General features: G+C 36.9%; 1 long non-coding RNA gene across 1 annotated transcript; it reads left to right on the top strand.

Annotated features, from left to right (window-relative positions):
• The first annotated feature begins 239 nt into the window (after positions 1-239).
• On the top strand, positions 240-6,797 carry LOC137402066 (uncharacterized). Its single transcript, XR_010979438.1, has 3 exons — positions 240-293; positions 5,750-5,802; positions 6,112-6,797. It is a non-coding gene; the product is annotated as an uncharacterized lncRNA (long non-coding RNA).
• Positions 6,798-7,611: the final 814 nt, after the last annotated feature.

The raw sequence follows: 7,611 nt of genomic DNA, 5'->3' as shown, positions 1-7,611 counted from the left end.
GAAAAGTATCGAATATCGGTTCGCCATTTGCCGGTATATGCCATTTGCGATTTGCCAACAGCAGAGGCGATAATGAGGAACAGAAGAGTATACGTACATGTAGTTTCCTGTTACTTAGTTGACTCGCTGATAGCTGCGAACTATAGGATACTCGTCTGAGTATTGAACCTACACGTAAGTTGCCGTTAGAGTATCAGGAAACTCTACAATAGGAACCTGGTATAATCTTTCTTCAGAATGAGTGATGATGGAGAAAGTCTGGCAGGTAAAGAAGAAAGCAATAAGAAGGGATGGTGAGCGAGTAGTGCTGTAGATACTAGAAGTTTGTCTATCTCTGTAGGGTATCTCCGGTGGCGTTGTTAGCTTGTGTAGATAAAATGGTTCAATTTTAGAAAACTAGAGGAAAAGTTAAATAATTTGTGAAACTTTAATGCTTTGATTAAAAATAAATTTTCTATTATGTTAGTATTTATAGTATGCCATATCTATGTTGTTGCATGTAGTTTGTGTGAGCTGATGAATAGTGGCTTTAAGATCTTGAGATTGGATTTTACTGAAGGTGTGCAATTCTTTCAGCTCTTGTCTGTGTTCAAGGGGTTGCCAGTTGCTACTTATCATTTTAAAGAAAATATAATCAAGTCTCCTAAAGCCATATGTGTTCATATAAAAGCCTTATGATTAATTTTCTGTAATACTCTTTTTTTCGTGACGTCATTCTATCGTTGTCTGCCATCTTTATGGACAACTTTGATCGTTAAAACACGAAGCTTTTGCAATTAATTATTGCAAACAATACTCTTGTTTGCTCTAAATTTGTTGTTTTGCGCTAGAAAAATTTATTTTAGTATTAAAACAACACCGAAAAATACTATTAATCAAGAGAATGACGATCGTTTTCTACAAACATGGCGGCTTTTTCGTGGACGAGCGAATGTGCAAACAAGGTGATGACGTAAAAAACGATGGATTAACTAATTAATTAACAATCTAATTTAATCAGATATTTTAGATCAGGATACCATATTTCTGACGCGTATCTATTATAGGCAAGGAAATACCAAATAAGCAGTGTACTTAGCTAGAGAGGAAGCGTCTTTGAAGGTAAAAAAAGGTAGCATTCAATTCCTGAACAGGATTGTTTATAAACCCAGTAAAGTCTAAAAATATAGCTTTATGTGATACGCTTAATATAACAATCAATCGGCTGATAGTGTTATTTTATAAGGAAATGCTTGAATTATGGGCCATTCCATGGGGACTGGTCCAATGTGTGTGCTGACTCGTCACAGGTATGGTTAAAACTAATTCTATGTGAAAGAGCATGTCAAACTTGGTGGGAATCTAAATTTTTTAGTCTCTAAACATTTCGTGGCGCTGCCGGCATCGCCCCAAAATTTGCCATTCAGGAGGGGCAACTCCGAATTAGAATTTTTTAGATTTTTTGATAAGAAATATCTCGAGAACTATATCTTCTAAAAATCTGAATTTTTACTTATGTCTTCTTCCACATGTGATCTATCATTTTCATTTAAAAACTTGTCTGTCGGAAGCTGTCATTTGGGGTCAGAGGTCGCTAAAGTATGTCAGTGGGCCCTATTTTTGGCAAGTTTTGTAGATTTAAGCTATTTTAGCGTCACGTAAAATCCGAATTATTTTTAATTTTTTGGCAATGTAACTTTTGATATATGCTCATTAATGTATTTTCTACATAAAAATAATTCATATTTGTCAGATTTCATCCTCGTGTAGGCGTGGGCGGGCCAAATCCAACATGGCTGCCGTCGGCAGCGATGGAAAAGGGTGACGGAAACCACTAAAAATCACAGAGATAGCGTGAAAAATTATATAATAAAATAATGTTTTATACATATTTCACGTGCGCTGATTCCAAATCTTGTTTCAAAATCATTGATATCATGGTAGAAGTTTGCCTTCTAACCACTTTCAAACTGGTCACCCCACAGCCAAAAATCACTGCAGGTAGGTTATTAGCCATCCCGATTATGGGCACCTTGAGTTATAGCCCTTTGCTACATGGATATATATATCTTCCAAGCAGTTTTGGGACTTCTCCTTTTGAGCAGGGGAAAGTTTCCTTGCAGCACTCATTTTCTATAAATATGCTGCTAGTTAGTTGATAATTGGTAAAAGACGTGAGAGCATGGATTGCAAACTCTCTGCGCTTTCGAATGCCATATAGGCACTTACATAGCCAAGACAGACCAAGGAAAACTGCAAATAGTAGACAAAGAGCTGCGGCAGACTGTAGCGGAAAGATCAGGTAAAAATATTTAGCTTTTTTTTGTTAAATTGTTGAATTAAACTTAAAAAAAGTTGTTAAATTTCACATGGATAAGAAATTGAACATTTTACCATGAGGAGAAATATATCGCGGGCATCCAGTAAAGTATCAAAGTTTTCTTTTTTAGGTTTGGCGCTCTGTGAAACAGACAAGGTGTGTGTCCACCATCTAGCAATATACACTAGCAAATACAGGAACAATGTGATTGTCAACAGGTCCTGCCTTAATCCATTCGATAGACATTCACGCGGAATAAAAACTGGCTTGACACTAGTTGACCAATCAATTAAAGAAAAGCTCGAAGCATTTTCGGTCAAAACACACATTGATCGTAAAATATGCAAGAACTGTATTTCTAATTTAGATACTCACAAAGACAACGTCGAAGAAGACTATTGCCCTCAAAACTCAAAGGAACTGATAGAATCTAATGTCGAAGAACTAAATACGTCTTTAGAATCTTTAACAACAGAGAAGTTGAAAATAAGCACACGTAGGAAGCAAGTTTCTTTGTTAACACTTTTGCCCCTTTCCTAGCCAAGAGGTCAGATTAGCAAAGATTTCAATGTGTCCGAAAGGCAAGTCAAAGAAGCAAGAGAGCTAAAGCGAACCAAAGGCATCTTAGCCACACCCCAATCCACCATAAAAGATAATAAAGCTTTAGCGGCTAACATAAAAGCATATGTAGAAAACTTCTACAAAAACAGTGAATTTGTTCGTGTGATGCCTTGAGCAAAACAGGTCTCAACACATAGAAGCTCTGATGCTACTAGTGAATATGAACCGCATTGCCTGATTTTATGCAATCTTACTGAGTTATATAACCATTTCTGCCAACAAAACCCCATCAGTGGTAACCAGATAAAGCTTTCAAAATTTTGCGAACAGGCCAAAGTTTTGCAAAACTGCCAGTGCAAATGGTACTCATTCCGTTTGTGTGTGTACCATTCACCAAAACTTTCGTTTCATGGTTGAAAAGGTACAGGAACTGAGTCACTACACAAATGTTCTTGGTATGCTGGTTTGTGATCGTAAGCAGGCAAACTGTATGTTGAGAAAGTGTGAGAATTGTCCAGGTCAAGCAAACATTGAAACTCGCTTTTCTGAGCTGTTTGACAAAGCTGACTATGAAGGAGTCGATGAAATCACATATAGCCAGTGGGTTACTACTGACCGGTCAAGCATTATGAAACACTGTGCAACCCTCTCCGAATTTATCGACACAATGTGCCAAAAAGTTAATAAACTAAGTGCCCACCATTACATAAAAGAGGAGCAGTCTACATTTCTCTAGAATCTGAAACAAAATCTTCAGACTACGGAAATCATCATACAGATGGATTTCGCGGAGAATTACTCTTTTATTGTACAAAATGCCTCCCAATCGTTCCACTGGAACAATCTCCAGGCCACACTACATCCTATAGTAGTATATTACAAATTAACCGAGGGAAAACTTACACATATCTTACTGTTATGTAAGTGATCATCTGCATCACAACCATTTAGCTGTCTATACGATGCTCAAAGATTTCCTTCCTCGACTGAGACATATACTGCCAAATCTTACGATGATACACTACTTCACAGATGGCTGCACAGGCCAATATAAGTCATACAAAGCCTTTTGTAATTTGACGTTTCACACCGAGGATTTTCAGGTGCCGGCCAAATGGCACTACTATGCAACATCGCATGGAAAGTCTGCCTGCGATGGTGTAGGGGCTGTCATTAAATACCAGGCACGTCGAGCAAGCTTGCAGCGAACTTCGGAACATCTTATTACTACACCTCAATATCTATATAACTTTGCGAAATCAAACATTACGAAAGTGCTAACTTTATGGTTTGATGAGACAGATATCAACAAAGTGCGCTTACTCCAAGAACAACGATTTGAAACAGATGGTGTCCCTGTACCTGGATCCCATAGCCATCATTGTTTCGAAAGAATAGGGAGAACCCTTATAGGCAGGCGTACATCTAATGGTGAAGTATCTATCAGTATAGATTATGGCAAAACCTTTACAGGAAATTTGCTGACAGGGATAATTCAGACTTGGCAAATTGCGTTGGCGGAAATTAAACCAGGGGATTACCTTGCCTACAAATATGAAAAGGACTGGTACATTGGATCTGTGATAGATATAGACATGAAAAAAGAAGATGTAAAAATTAACTTTCTCTTACCTCATGGACCAGCCAAGGTATTAAAATACCCATTACGACCAGATGAACTGTATGTTCCAATTCAACATATCTTGATGAGGGAAAATCTTGAGACAGCTAATCACCGCCAATATATTTTGAGTCAACATTTACAGGAAAAAATCGCTCAGCTATTAGCATGATGTCATTGTGAGTTAAAACTGGTATATGTTCAAGCAGTTACTAACTATGCTCCAAATGTGATGACTGTTACATAAATGGTAATTGTGAATTCAATGTCTATGCAGATACACTGGACCGGGCAGGGCAGCCTTATTGTGTTGAAATCGGCCTTGAATGGTTTTTTTATATAAAAGTGTCTTTAATTCATTGTGCTATTAGCCTATTTTCTAGCAGAATATCATAGATTTTGAGACAAGATTTGGAATCAGCGCATGTGAAATATGTATAAAACATTATTTTATTATATAATTTTTCACGCTATCTTTGTGATTTTTAGTGGTTTCCGTCACCCTTTTCCATTACTGCCGATGGCAGCCGTGTTGGATTTGTCCCGCCCACACCCACACGAGGTTGAAATCTGATAAATATAAATTATTTTTCATGTAGAAAATACACTAATAAGGATATATCAAGAGTTACATTGCCAAAAAATGGAAAAAAAAATTGGGTTTTACATTTAAACTTGCCAAAAATAGGGCCCGCTGACCTACTTTAGCGACCTCTGACGCCAAATTACAGTCTCCGACAGACAAGTTTTTAAATGAAAATGATAGATCACATATGGAAGAAGACATAACTAAAAATTCAGATTTTTAGAAGATACAGTTTTCGAGATATTTGTTATCGAAAAACCTAAAAAATTTCGATTCCGAGTTGCCCCTCCTGAACGGCAAGCTTTGGGGTGATGCTGGCAGCGCCATGAAACGTTTAGAGACTAAAAAATTTGGATTTCCACCAGGTTTGACATGCTCTTTCACATATGATTAGTTTTAGTCATATCTGTGACGGGTCAGCACACACATTGAACCAGTCCCCATGGAATGGCCCTTATGTGGGAACTACATTTATTATCATATCTCCTAAAGAAAGTGTGCAGCAAACTTGTAGACAACCAGTTTTATCCTAAAATTCTCTCCTATACTAGTTGAGCACATTTGTAAATGTTTAGAGACATTCTCAAACAGTTTGAGGGAGTAGTTTGTTGTGAGGTAAAAGATAATGCAGCCTTCTGTTGAGGATATAATTTATAGTTATCCGTTTTGAATTTGCTTTCAGGGGTTCATAGGCCAAAGGTCAGACGAATTAGAGCCCAAACTATCAGTGACAAGGTAAGACGTCGGTGTATAAATCATAGTAAATAATCACAGCACGCTTTTGATGACATAAGCACAGCCCTCAGTCAAGGTGGCACATTTCATAAAACACAACTGGAGACTTAAAAGACTATCTACTTTGCAAGATTTTTTTTTACTACTTTTTTACTGTAAGAGGCTAGATTTCTGTTAACAATTTTGCCTTTGCCCAGCTTTTTTCCATTGTGTGCATGTCGTATATCTCACAATGACATACATTTGGAAACACCTGGGTGGAGAGATTATTTATTGTGGTTCATAGATTTTATGCCTGGTTTGTTGTAGATTTACTGTGTATCACTGACATACAACAAGCATCAGCTTGAAAATGACTATCATAAAATAGCATTTCTATGGTTCAGTGCAATACTTGCGACAAGTGATACCGCAGGAGATGTATGACTCTCGAGCCAACTACTATCATCACCTTTTCACTAATAAATTAACTGATGATTATTTCTGTAGCCCCATATTGACAAGGACAGGTGCATGCAATAGCTGTTTTCATTTCATTTGCCAGATTTCTTGTCATTATTTCTAATCTATACTTTCATGCCTGTCTTTGTGTTAAACAGATTACATATACTCTCTCTTATATACCCACTGATAATAAGTTTCCATTGTGTTCTATGTCTACGGTAAATGGTGATGACATGCTGTGTTGTGCAGGCACACCTATTGTGAACAGGTATCACATACCCTGTGTTGTAGACATAATGTCAATTGCTACAAGTATTACTTTGCGTTACACATACAGTGTTACTTTGCATTGTATACGGACAATGAACACACTCATGGTAATATCACATACTCTGTTTTGTTGTTCGCCTACTGTTATTAATGAATAACACATAGTCTTTTTTGCCTTACAAAAAGTTGCTTTGGTGTGCTGAAACAAAATTGTGAATAGTTATCACATACTTTGTATTGTTTTACACCTACTACTGTTTAGTAATAAGCTACCAACTGCTGCAGTAAGTACCACATACATATTAGTTTTGTGTTACAAAATAAAGGGAGCTCCTTTGCTTTCAGAAACCTGTTAAACTTATTGGTTAGCCCAGTACGTGGGACCAGGCACACATTTTTGGTTTGATTTTCAAACACCTTTTTCTAAAATTAGAAGTCGTAACAAGAATTATAGTGTCCGCTATAAAAAAACATTAATCAATTAACATCATAAGACAATATTAGTAACAGTGAATGCTAGAGCTATTCAGCATGCGTTTTTGTGGTGATGGCGTTTACACGTATCTATAACAACTAGGATCACCAGCAAGTCAACTAAGGAACCGCTGTAATAGGAAACTTTTACCATTACGAACTATACTCTTCTATTTTTCATTATCTCCCCTGCCATTGGTAAATCGCAAATACCGGCAAATGGCGCACCCGTCTTCCATAGAAAAATTTTAGCGATCAATGAAATCAGACAATTACAGAGCCTTAGATTTATGGCAACATCAGTTAGCCGATGGCTTAATCGATCAATATCCATTGACAGCAGATATTCAATTAATCCCTTGATCAAATAATGAATGTCAACATCATTGTGTTTTGCTAAAATCACTGAGTAACACCCATAGAGGTAAATAGAGTTATAACCGTAAAAGTAGATAGAGTTATAACAGAACGGAGAGCATTAAGCCAACATTGACCTACTTATTCTTTATTTTGGACGTATGTTTTATCTGGCAATCACAGTGTATACAATAACAACCTGATGAACCCTGGAAATTTAAATAGGCTTAACCATAATTTGCCTTAGGCTTTTGGAATACTTGA

Source organism: Watersipora subatra, chromosome 8 (assembly GCF_963576615.1).
Source record: "Watersipora subatra chromosome 8, tzWatSuba1.1, whole genome shotgun sequence".
Taxonomy (NCBI): Eukaryota; Metazoa; Bryozoa; class Gymnolaemata; order Cheilostomatida; family Watersiporidae; genus Watersipora; species Watersipora subatra.
This window is presented reverse-complemented; position numbering and strand designations above follow the sequence as displayed.